At 38.2% G+C, this 12,837-nt stretch overlaps 1 protein-coding gene across 3 annotated transcripts in view; it reads left to right on the top strand.

The window, feature by feature from the left end:
* CORO1C (coronin 1C) overlaps nucleotides 1–12,837 on the top strand; it is a 72,600-nt gene that overhangs the window by 13,684 nt on the left and 46,079 nt on the right. The gene's annotated exons all lie outside the window — the stretch shown is intronic.

The raw sequence follows: 12,837 nt of genomic DNA, 5'->3' as shown, positions 1-12,837 counted from the left end.
TATTTCTTGTCAGACTTAATTTTTAGCAGTCATTTTCATGGCTTCACATTTTACTCTTAATCATCAGTGCTATGTTGCTATCAGGTGGTCCCCAACTTGTCTTTCTAACAGGCTCTTACAATGAGTACCAAATTGTAAAAGTAGGAGTTCTCAGAAACCTTTAAAAAGTATAAACCTCTTCGTTATACCTCACCTTTTAGAAATTGTCTTTGACGATTGAGCACATAGTCCTCTGGCAAAAAAAGCCCAAGGGTTTTCAATCAGAAGTCAAGATTTGCTTCCTTTGGCCTAATACTCGGTTGTTTGTCTCAGTATATTTGAATGCTTACAGTCAGTTTCTGAATTTTGATTTTTCTGTGTTTAGTCATGTTTATAAAGTGTGAGCAAAATGCAATTTCATATTTAAAAGTTGCACGAACAGGCCAAGTGGAACCCACATGAAAGAGCGCTGAGTGGCACTCTTGGCTGACGTGGGAAAGCCAAATTGTATGTTTGATGGGGCATTTAGCATTGAAAAACGGAAAGTTCAGGGGGTAGAAAGTTGAACTTCACTGTACTTTGTGGTTCAGGGTCATTGTGTCTCTCTCTGGAGTCCCTTGTCTTTGGACGAGTCACATAATGTCTCTGGGCTGAAAATGAAGGGGCTGGAATTGATGTGCATCGGAACCCTTTCCAATCCAGGCTTCTGTAGGACTGAGCTTTTTGGTAGCTTTTACTTGCATTTCCTTGTCTTTTCGTTCCTAGAAACTTTTTAAAACAAAATGATACTGGGTTATTGAATTGCAACAAAGGGCCTTTGTGATTGGCGTGTCTCATGCTTGGCATCTCACCTGTTACCTGGATGAGTAATGGGATGGTACTGTTTGGAGGGCTATGAGGAATGTGAATTTCCCCCCTTTATTCTTTTTGTCCGTTTTCTAAACTTGTCTTCCCCCCACTCCCTTTATTCTTACCATTCTTATGATGGTAAATTGAACCAACATCAAGGCTGTTCCATACTTGCCGTCAGTTGTCTTAAATGGTCAGCAATTTTACTAGAAAAAGCATTTTCCAACACCTCAATGTCATCAATGGAATGTAAATCTATTTCAGCCACACCAGTGGGGTACAAGGTCTGTTGTACATCTGACTTTCTGCTGTGCTTTACAGCAAATGTTGGGTGTTTTTTTTCTTCCTTTTAAGAACCACTTCTATTAAAGCAGGTAAATTAGGCATTTTCTTGGAATATCTCATATATCAATCTGTTAAGGACTTGGATGCGGTGAAAATGGTTCGTTAGGTGAACTCTTTGAGTGTCACGGGTAGGTTTTGTTCAAGAAAATTCAAAAAAGCTCAGCCACCTCATATCCAGAAATGATGAAAGTTGAATTTTTATACTTAATCAGAGCACCTCCCATGTTTGCTTTGGGTGTCTGCGTTTTTGTAAATGTGTGTTCTATGTCGGCTTACAGATTACATTTCCAGCTTGTCAAAAGGAATTTTTAAATGTTGGCATTGCCATTTTCATAGCTGATTTTAGGACATTTATTTCCTCATTTGTGATTCTACTTGCCATTTCCTATTAAATGATGCATCTGATCTCTTCAACATTAAAAAGTGCCTGCCATAAAAGCAGCAACTTAGAGGGACCGTGTTCTTTCCCCACTGGGACGTTCGGGAGTCTTCTGTAGTCCTGGCTGGGGAACCTTCTCAGCCTGGTGAGTACTGGAGTAACAGATGCTGTGGAAAGGTCTCACTCAGCAAATGGGCTGAGCGGGATTTTGCTACTAGTAGGGGTTTTCCTGTATGTGTTCCTAGCAGGATGTGTTTCCTTTCATACGAACCATAGAAGTACATCTGCTGGAATCTTTAAACAGATAACTTCTCAATAAACAGGAAAATGTCAATTGTGATCAGTTTTTTATGAGATTGATGGAAGTAGAATAGAGAAAATGTAGTAACATTTACTTAGGTGTTTTGAGTGTATTTTATTTGGTGCCTGCCATTACAATATAAACACCCTATCTCTACATTTTTTTCTCCTAACACCCAACTTATTTCTCGTGTTGGGCCTATGAAATAAATTTTCTCTGTATCACTTGACTTGGCAGTAGGCAGTACTATAAAAGCATGCCTTTGTACTCTCCTGGAGGTTGAAGATTATAAATTGAATGTATTTTATTCTGAGAATGATTTTTAGCAAACTTTCCTCTGACACGTATGAAGTAAATCCTTAAACCATAGAAGTAGACCTTAGTTTCACAGCTTGTTCTTGGTTAAGATGTTTACCCAACATATAAAGAAAATTTTAATAGTATTTTGTTTCCTTGGATGAGCTGTTAAGTATTGTGACTATGGGTAGTCAGCTTTAGATTTTCTTCATTTGAAGCGAAAAACAGGAGTATATTATCTACTGATTAGAAATTTATGTGGGACTATAAATTGGAGCAGCCACTATGGAAAATAGTACGGAAGTTCCTCAAAAAATTAAAAATAGAACTAACATATGATCCAGCAATTCCACTTCTGCGTATTTATTCAAAGGAAACAAAATCACTGTCTTGAAAAGATATCAACACCCTCATGTCCATTGCAGCATTTACAATGGCCAAGATGTGGAAACAACCTAAGTGCCCATCGATAGATAAATGGGTAAAGAAAATATGTTTTTATACATGTATATGTACACGTACATCTACGTATAGACATATATGATGGAACATTATTCAGCCATAAAAAAAGGAAATCTTACCATTTGTGACAACGTGGATGGATCTTGAGGACATTGTACTAAGTGAAATATGTCGGAGAAAGACAAAAACTGTATGATCTCACTTATATGTTGAATCTAAGGGAAAAAAAACACCCAAACTCATAGAATAGATTTGTGGTTGCCAGAGGCAGGGAGTGGGGGGTGGGTGAAGTGGGTGATGGTGGTCAAAAGGCATAGATAAGATCTGTAAGTCCTGGGGAGGTAAGGTACAGCATAGTGACTATAAAAAAGGTAACGTTTTTACAAAGAAAGAAATTTATTATGATAGTTGCTGGACAGTCAAGATCTAGCCCTTAATCTTCTTTCTTTGGCCTTCTGTATCACCTGGAAAATGGGGCTGGGGACATGACTGTCCATGTTTCTAAAATAGAGGTTTCAGCCAAGTCCCAGAGTGCATTTCATAGTTGAGCCTATGTTCTCAACCTGTCCTCACATTGTCTTTCAAAGACATAGTGGTTTTTATGATAATGAAAACCATTCTACAATAGTCCCTGTCTTATTGGAAATATGGGTAGAAAGATAAATTGCGTATCATATAAGGCCTTAGGAAAGGTTTATAATTCCCACATTTTGTGGAAATTAAAAACGTTGCATTTACTCCCATCCAAAGTCCATTTATTTTGACATTTGTAAACATTTCTTTGATTTGCTTAATGAATGACTTCTGGCTACATCATCTCCTTTATTACTGTGATGATTCTCCAATTGCAAAGAAAAGGCCCTGTGCTGTTTTTGGATTTTGTACTTGAAAGACCTGATGAGCAGGCCATTGCTCCAAGGTCGAACCCTGACAAGACGTTTAAAATTGTACCTAGCATTTCCTGGGGCTTTGTGTCTATTGTATTAGTTCAGGATTTTTTCTTTTGCTCTTTTTAACATAGAAAATTAATTTTTTTTATAAAATGCTTTAGTTTTGGGGACACTTCAGTTGTGTTAATTTCAGACAAGATATTTAATAAGAGAACTCCTAAGTTTGATTATATGAGATCGTAATTTGGAAATTTATATCTAAACATTTTAAAAATTGGTGACACACTAATACCATTTGATAATGCAGGCAGTTCTCTTGAGAAGAGGGGGGTTTTTCTGTTTGAGATAGTTCCCATTTTTTTCTTTGTTTGAGGGGAAATTAAAATGTAGTAAATACCATGCTGAAGTGAGAGAACAAAAAATGTTAAGAAGGGTCCTTGATAACAGATGCTAGTTCTCCTATGTGAAACTTATATTCTTGGCCCATAATAATTGGGGAATTGACTTGGGTTTTTTCCCCTTGGGTAGAGAAACCTCTTAATGGGCTCCTAAATAATAATTGCTAACATTTATTGGACAGTGCTTACTGTGTTTCAGACTCTATGCTAGGCACTTGGCAGATTGAGAAAAAACAGCTTTATTGAAATATAATTTACATACTATACAATTCACCCATTTAAAGTATACAGTTCAGCATTTTTTTAGTATGCTTACAAATATGTACAACTATCACCATAGTCAATTTCAGAATGTTTTCATCATGTCAAAAAAAACCTCTTTATTCTTTAGCTATAAACTCCTGTCCCCCTTCACCCCCACCCCTCCAACCCCAGCAATCACTAATTTACTTTCTGTGTCTATAGGTTTGCCTATTCTGGACTTTCATATGAATGGAATCGTAATATGTAGACTTTGTGATTGGCTTCTTTCCCTTAGTGTAATATTTTTAAGGTTCATCCAAGTTGTAGCGTGTACTTCAGTCCTTTTTACAGCCAAATAATATTCCGTTGTATGGATATGTCACATTTTGTTTTTCTGTTCATCCAGTGGATATTCAACATTCAGGTTTCCTTTGGCTATTGGGAGTGCGCTGCTATGAATATTCATGTACGAGTATTTGTTTGAATACCTGTTTCCAGTTCTTTTGGGTATATTCCTAGGAGTGGAATTTCTGGGTCATACGGTAACGTTGTTTAATCATTTCAGGAACTTCCAGACTGCTTTCCAACGCAGCTGTACCGTTTTACATTCCTACTAGCAGCGTATGAGGGTTCTCATTTCTCTGTGTCCTCATCAACACTTGATATTCTCCGCCGCTTTATTCATCCTACTGCGTGTGAAGTAGTTACCGCATTGTGGTTTTTTGATTTACATTTTTCTAGTGACTAATGATGTGCAGTATCTTTTCGTGTGTTTATTGAACATTGAAAAGTTCGATTTTTTTTTGCCCATTTAAAAATTGGATTGTCTTCATCATTGAGCTGGAGGGATTCTTTGTAGATACAGGTACCTTATCAGATACGTGATTTGCAAAAGTTTTCTCCCGTTCTGTGGGTTGTCTTTTCACCTTGATCATTTCCTTTGAAGCATAAACATTTTAAATTTTGATGAAGTCCAGTTTATTATTTATTTCGTTGCTTGTGCATTTGGTGTCTTATCTAAGACTCCTTTGTCAGATCCAAGGTCATGAAGATTTACTCCTATGTTTTCTTCTAGGGGTTTTATAGTTTTAGCTCTTAATAGTTATGTCTTTGATGCATTTTGAGTTAATTATTTTATATAGTGTAGGGTCAGGGAAAAACTTTTGCATGTGGCTGTCCAGTGGTCCCAGCACCATTTGTTGAAAAGACTGTGCTTTCTCCATGAATGGTTTGGGTACCCTTGTCAAAAATCACTTGACTAAAGATGTATGAATTTATTTCTGGATTTTCAGTTCTATTTCATTGATCTATATGCCTATCATTGTTCTAATACCTCACTGTCTTGATTTCCATTGCTTTTTAGTAAGTTTTGGAATCAGGAAGTATGAATCTTCATAATTTGTTCTTCTTTTTCAAGGTTGTTTAGGCTACTTTTGGGTCCCTTGCAATTCCATATGAATTTTGAATCCATTTGTCAATTTTCATGAAGAAGTCAGCTGGGATTCTGATAGGGATTGCATTGAATCTGTAGCTCAGTTTGGGGAGTATTGCCATCTTAACGTTAAGTCTTCTGATCCATGAACATAGATGAATTTACATTTAATTGAGTCTTCTTTAATTTCTTTCAGCAGTGTTTTGTAGTTTTTCATACAGGCATACCTCAGAGATGTTGTGGGTTCCATTCCAAACCCCCACATTAAAGCTAGTATTGCAATAAAGCGAGTCATAATCTTTTTGCTGGTGGAAGGGCCTTGCCTTCAATTTGTAAAAAACACAACTGTGAAGCGTTATAAAGCAAAGCACGATAAAATGAGGTTATGCCTGTATACAGCAGGTCTTTCACCTTCTTGGTTAGGCTTATTCCTAAGTACTTTATTATTATTTTTGATACTATTGTGAGTGGAATTGTTTTCTTGATTTCATTTTTAGGTTATTTGTGATGAGTGTACAGAAAAACAGTTAATTCTTGTATCTTGATCTATTATCCTGCAACCGTACTGAACATGTATATTCTGGTAGGTTTTTAGTGGATTCCTTAGGATTTTCTCTATGTAAGATGTCATTTGCATTAGAAGATACTATAGTTTTACTTCTTTCTTTCCAATCTGAATGCCATTTTGATTGATTGATTGATTGATTGATTGATTGTCTAATTTCCCTGGCTGGGACCCGTAGTACATTGCTGAATAGAAGTGACAAAAGTGGACATTTTGTCTCGTTCCTAATCTTAGGGAGAAAGCGTCTTTCACCACTGGATCTTGTATTAGCATTTCTTTTTTTTTTTCAAATCAGTTTGAGGAAGTTTCCTTCTTTTTTTTAATATGCTGATTCTTTTTTTATTATTAGTTTCAGGTGTACAAAACAACATAACGGTTAGACATTTACACCTCTCCCAAAGTAATAACCCCAACAAATCTGCTACCCCTCTGACATCGTACATAGCTATTACAGTACCATTGACTTATTCCCTATGCTGTACTTTACATCCTGTGACCATATATATATATATATATATTTTTTTTTTTTTAAATTATAATTGACATTCAATATTATTTTATATTAGTTTCAGGTGTACAGCACAGTGGTTAGACATTTATATACTTTATGAAATGATTTCCCCCGGTAGGCCTAGTAGTACCCATCTGACAACATACATAATTTTTACAATATCATTGATTATATTCCCCATACTGTATTTCACATCCCTGTGACTATTTTGTGACTACCGATTTGTACTTCCTAATCCCTTCACTTTTCTTACCCATTCCCCAAACCGCCTCCCATCTAGCAACCATCAGTTTTTTCTCTATGAGTCTATTTCTGTTTTGTTTATTTGTTTATTCTGTTGTTTAGATTCTACATATAAATGAGATACATATGGTATTTGTCTTTCACAGTCTGACTTATTTCACTTAGTGTAATAACCGCTGGGTCCATCCATGTTGTTGCAAGTGGTAAGATTCCATTCCTTTTTAGGGCACAGTAATACTCCATTGTATAAATGTACCACAATTTCTTTATCCAACCAACTATTGATGGGCACTTCGGTTGTTTCCCTATCTTGGCTATTGTGAATAGCACTGCAGTAAACATAGGGGAGGCATATATTTTTTCGAATTAGTGTTTTGGATTTCTTTGGATAAATACCTAGTGGAATTGCTGGGTCATAAGGTAGTTCTATTTTTAATTTTTTGAGGAACCCCAATACTGTTTTCCACAGTGGCTGTACCAGTTTGCTGTCCCACTAACCGTACATGAGGATACTCTTTTCTCTATGTCCTTGCCAACACTTGTTATATGTTGATTTATTGATGATAGCCATTCTGACGGGAGTGAGGTGGTATCTCATTGTGGTTTTAATTTGCAGTTCTCTGATGATGAGTGATTTGAGCATCTTATCATGTGTCTATTGGCCATCTGTATGTCCTCTTTGGAGAAATGTCTATAGAGGTCCTCTGCCCATTTTGTAATTGGATTGTTTGTTTTTTTGGTGTTGAGTTGTAAGAGTTTTTTATAAATTTTGGATATTAACCCCTTATCAGATGTATCATTGGGAAATACCTTCTCCCATTCAGTAGGACGTCTTTTGGTTTTATTGATGGAAGTTTCCTTTGCTGTGAAAAAACTTTTTAGTTTGATACAGTCCCGTTTATTTTTTCCTTTGTTTCCTTTGCTCAAGGAAATAGATCAGTAAAAATATTACTAAGGGTAATGTCGGAGAGTTTGCTTCCTATATTTTCTAATAGGAGTTTTATGGCTTCGGGTCTTACGTTTAAGTTATTAATCCTTTTTTTTTTTTTAAGATGAACTCTTTTTTTTTTAATTTTTTATTGGGGAACAGTGTGTTTCTCCATGGCCCATCAATTCCAAGTTGTTGTCCTTCAATCTAGTTGTGGAGGGTGCAGCTCACTGGCCCATGTGGGAATCGAACCAGCAACCCTGTTGTTGAGAGCTCACGCTCTAACCAACTGAGCTATCCGGCTGCCCCTCATTATTCCATTTTGAGTTTATTCTTGTATGTGGCATAAGAAGATGTTTCATTTTTTTTTTTCATGTATCTTTCAAGTTTTCCCAGCACCATTTATTGAATATACTGTCTTCTTGTAAATTCTTGCTTCCTTTGTTATAGATTAAATGACCATATAGGCATGGATTTATTTCTGGGATCTCTATTCTGTTCCATTGATCTATGTGTCTGTTTTTATGCCAGTACCATGCTCTTTTGATTACTATGTCCTTGTAGTATATTTTGATATCACGTAGTGTGATACCTCCAGCTTTGTTCTTCATTCTCAGGATTGCCGTGGCTGTTTGGGGTCTTTTATGGTTCCATATAAATTTTAGGATTGTTTGTTCTAGTTCTGTGAAACATGCCATTGGTATTTTGATAGGAATTGCATTGACTGTATATATTGCCTTGGGTAGTATGGACATTTTAACTATATTCTTTCTATCCATGAGCATGGTATGGTATATGTTTCCATTTATTTCTCTCTTTAATATTGTATAATTTTCTGAGTACAGGTCTTTTACTTCTTGGTTAAATTTATTCATAAGTATTTTTTTAATGCAATTGTAAATGGGATTTAAAAAATATCTCTCTGATAGTTTGTTATTGGTGTATAAAAATGCAACTGATTTCTGAATATTAATTTTGTATCCTGCTACTTTACTAAATTCATTTATAATTTCTAATAGGTTTTTTGGTAGAATCTTTGGGATTCTCTCTATGTATAGTATCATGTCATTTGCAAATAATGGCAGTTTTACTTCTTTCCCAGTTAGATGCCTTTTATTTCTTTTTCTTGTCTGATTGCTGTGGCTAGGACTTTCAGTACTATTTGAATAAAAGTGGTACAAGTAGGAGGAAGTTTCCTTCTGTTCCTAGTTGGTTGAGTGTTTTTATCATGAAAGAGTGTTGGATTTCATCAAATGCTTTTTCTGTGAGATTATCATGTGATTTTTGTTTTTATTCAACTGATATAGGTTACATTGATTTTCAGGTGTCAAACCAACCTTGCATTCCTGGGATAAGTCCCACTTGGTCATGGTGTATAATCTGTTTTATATGTTGCTAGATTTGGTCTGCTAGTATTTTGTTGAGGATTTCTGCATCAATATCCAAAAGAGATATTTGTCTAGTTTTATTGTCATGTCTTCATCTGATTTTGGTAACAGAGTAATACTGGTCTTATAAAATTAATTTGGAACTGTTTCCTCCTCTTATAGTCTTTGGAAAAATTTGTGAAGAATTGGTATTCTTTAAATGTTTGATAGACTTCAGTGGTGAAGCCATTGGACCTGGGCTTTGTCAGGTGTGGTTTTTAATTCTTTTTTAAAAAAATTCTTATAGGTCTCATTCCCTTCATTTTATAGATCAGGAAACTGAGTCTCAGAAAAGTTAAGTAATTTGCTAATAAGTGGAAGCACTGGGATTTGAATCTGGATTACCTTATGTTAAGTTCTAGGATAACAATAGCTGACATTTGTTATGTAATTAGATATATGTCTCTAACCATATAATGTGCTCATTTAATGATCAGTTCAACTTTATATGTATTGTACCCATTTTCAGATAGAAACTCTGACACTTAAGGAGATTTATTGACTTGCCCTACTGAACCATGGCCAGGAAGTAAATGGTACAGCTGTGCTTCTCACTCGCAAGGCTGTCTGACACTGGAACCTGTCCTCTTAATTGCTTTTCTCTGTTGCGTACAGCAACAGCAGCTGTGCCACATGTGGCCAGCTGAGCCCAGATCAGGTTTGACCTTGGATGTGAAGGGGCTCACACTTTCCCTTTGTCCAGGTGGGCATAGCTGGCTCACTGAGCACAGAGCTGTGGAAGCACCAGCGTTTCTCACTCTCTGCTCTGTAGCTCACCCTCTTCTCCATGGTTATAGCAAAGAACCTCTATAACATTCTGACTCCATGTAGTTAGGATGAAAATAAGTTGTCACTGTAATAACAGCAATGAGTTTTAAAGGTATTTTAGTATGTAAATGAGCCAACAGATTTGTGTAATAGCTTTCAATGAACACATTTGAAGCACTTTACGTATTTATGTTAATATTGATATTGCTGGTGAGATTAGATGGGATCTGGTCTATTTGAGTAAAGAGAAAAAATTGTCTTTATTTTTCAAGTTAGAGGCCTTCTTCAAATGTCCATTCACATTTAAAAGAGAGGCACAAAAAGCTGATTCGAGGCCTGTGTGGGTGGAAGGGCTGGTTGAGTGGTGGGCCTCACAGAGGGTGGTGAGGGCTGATCTGCCAGGTGGGGCGGGTGGTACGTGGACCTGGCAGCCAGTGTTCTGGAGGCTCTGGGAACCAGAGGCTGGAGGCGCCACTGTACAGAACCAGCTTGTGTGTGGTTCAACGAAGAGGTGTGCTCACCTGTGCTCACCTGTGCTGGGGGTCATCCTGTCCAGGGCTCACAGTCTGGCTCCTGCTGAGATGCGTGCAGCAGTGGAGGAGGTGAGCTGGGTGTTTAGCTGCTTCTGATTTAGGCTTTCAGTCCATTTCCTCTGCGGTGCCTCTCCCACATCCCTGTCTTTAGAGATGCAGGATTTCTCTTGAGTGCTCTGGGGTTTCCAGTGGACCTTGGTATCCTTTGGAGAACCTTTCCTCCTGAGACACTCAGGTGAGTGGAGAACGTTCACGCTTCAGTCAGTTACACGTACGTGATAGCTTTCCATCTTCCAAGATTTTGCTGTCACATTTGCTCTCTTCTTAGGCTCCTTTCCAGTCTCCTTTCTCTTGTTCTTTGGTGTTTCTGCCTGCTTTCCGTCCTTGACTGTCATTTTATTAGGATTTCAGGAAGGAGTCGAGATAAATGCCATTTGTATTTCTTCTGTAAATTACCTCTTCGTGCCCTTTTGTAATTTTCTATTGGGATTTTCATGTTTTGAATTTGTAAAAATTTTATGTATGAAAGATATTCACTCTGACATATGCTACAGTCCTTTCTTCTGCGTTAACTTACTTTTGAAACACTTGTTGGAAGGTACTGGTGCTTTTGCTAACTTGTACAGATGGTTGTGTAGGGAAACGGATCCTGCGACCAGCTGGCTGTGCGTTGGCTTTTGTATGGATGTGCTTTTCTTGTGGTTTTTGCCACCTCATGGAAGCTGTCTTATCTACTAACTTGAGAAGTAGTCAGACTGTTTCACAAATGAAGGACCCTGGCCAAATGGAAGTGAATCACTTGCCATCTCCTCTACCAAGTCCTCTCAATGTGTAGTCCTGGTAGCTGGAAAGTTCTGGCAACAGGTGGGCTGAGGAACATGGCTGCTCAACTGCCTGCCAAGGGTCTGTAGCCTCAGCCCAGCAACATGCCCCAGGCTTGGAGAGAGGCCACTTTTGCATATGTCTTGGAAGGGTAGAAAGAGGCTCTGGCAGAAATAAATTCTCTCCCTCTGCATTTAGCAGTGGGCCCAGAGCCACAAAGAAGGGAACTGGAAGGATTCGCAGTAGCCCACCACGTGCCCATTGGGCGCGAGTGGGCAGGTGGTAGCCCTCCTCTGTGCTTAGGGATCAGGGCTGGTTTTCAACTGAGTTGTCAAGATTTGTCCATGTTCCATTTCCGTTTCGGTTTTCTCTGGCCCCTTCTATCCGAGCCGGTCTGAACAGAGTGTCCTACGTTAATTAGCAGGTAGGAAAGTTACACTGGGTGCCGTCTAGAAACCCTCAGCCAGGTGGGGCCTGGTGATCCTAAAGCACCAAGCTTTCAGTGCCCGTGTCTATCACCTGTGGAATCTGGAGTCTGAAACGACCCCTGGGGAAGCCCAGGAATGCCAGCTTAGTGTCATTTCCTCTCCCCCAGGTGAACCATCAGCTCTGACTTGCAAATCCATCCTGTTTTCGTTTCCCCTCCTGAGGTTTTCCTTCCCTCTGCTCAACTGCTACTGCCATGATCGTTCCAGGCCTTTCCAGGCCTGGTTTACTATCACAGCCCTTAGCCCTTGCTTTTAGCACTGCCAGACCTCTTGTCATCCTACACGTCACCTTTATCACATTACTTCCCATTTAAGTCCTTTCTACCCTTTCCCAAGACCTGGCTTTTGACCTGTCGGTTGCCTTAGTCCCCCCTGGAGCACTCAGCCCCGGGAGTTTGGCTCTGAGTTGCTCTGATTATTGTCCCCATGTTGGAAGGCTCTTGAAGACAAGGGTGGTTGCTTATATTTCTTGAATTCTCCACTAGTTGTAGCTGGTCTTCTGGAAACACTCGTGAGCAGGCACATTTCTCAGACTGCAGAGTGCTGATGTCTGGGGAAAATGCTTAAAACTGAAAAATTACCTTGGCAGACTGAGGAAAAAGCCACAATACCATAACTTAACTGGGGGCGTTTCTTGAGCTTCAAATCTACCACGTAACTTAACTTTGGAGTTTTCTTTTCTGTGAAAGGGAAGGATTGGAGTTAATTATCTTTCAGTTCCCACCCAGTCCTGAAAGCTAATTTTCCATCTTTCTTTGCCTTGATCTTTCTCCTGAAATTAAAACTGATGAGCAGTTTCTGGATCTTGAATTAGGAATTTTTCATTTCTTTGGAATTCTTTCCCTGACGCATTTGGATTTGCCATTTGGCTACTTTTTAGGAGAACAGACAAAATGCCATACCATTCTGTTTTTTTTCTACTTGGAGCTTTTCATTTGTAAAAGCAAAGCTTTCAGTTAGGTGCATTATTTTAACAT

The sequence above is a fragment of the Rhinolophus sinicus genome, linkage group LG16, assembly GCF_036562045.2.
Source record: "Rhinolophus sinicus isolate RSC01 linkage group LG16, ASM3656204v1, whole genome shotgun sequence".
In the NCBI taxonomy this organism is placed as follows: Eukaryota; Metazoa; Chordata; class Mammalia; order Chiroptera; family Rhinolophidae; genus Rhinolophus; species Rhinolophus sinicus.
This window is presented reverse-complemented; position numbering and strand designations above follow the sequence as displayed.